Source organism: Apis cerana, linkage group LG3, assembly GCF_029169275.1.
Source record: "Apis cerana isolate GH-2021 linkage group LG3, AcerK_1.0, whole genome shotgun sequence".
NCBI classification, from domain to species: domain Eukaryota; kingdom Metazoa; phylum Arthropoda; class Insecta; order Hymenoptera; family Apidae; genus Apis; species Apis cerana.
In genome coordinates, this window is record NC_083854.1 from 4,889,409 (window position 1) to 4,889,686 (window position 278).

Sequence of the window (278 nt, forward strand, 5' to 3'; positions counted from 1 at the left end):
TTTAAACCTTACCCCCTCTCTTTCCTCCTCTCAATCCTCTCGAATCCCTTCCTTTTATTTATTTTTTTACATCTTCTTCGACAAAACGGTATAAACACGCAGCACAGGTCTTACAGCGAGTGAAAAACCCGTTACAGCGACGGGGAGGGAGAGGAGAGTGGGTGCCCGAGAGGTGGAGGGTGGTGGATTTCGACGCAGACGCCATGAGACGTCTTGCCACGGTCGTATGGATCGCTATCGGGGTAGCTGCCCCCGCATACTTCGAAACAACCCCGTTG

General features: G+C 51.8%; 1 protein-coding gene across 1 annotated transcript in view; it reads right to left on the minus strand.

Moving 5' to 3' along the window:
- LOC107997289 (lysophospholipase D GDPD1) overlaps positions 1 to 148 on the minus strand; it is a 38,105-nt gene extending 37,957 nt beyond the window's left edge. Inside the window, exon 1 of the mRNA XM_062072383.1 lies at positions 13 to 148. The gene's annotated coding sequence lies outside the window, so the exon portion shown is untranslated. The remainder of the gene's footprint in view (positions 1 to 12) is intronic.
- Positions 149 to 278: the final 130 nt, after the last annotated feature.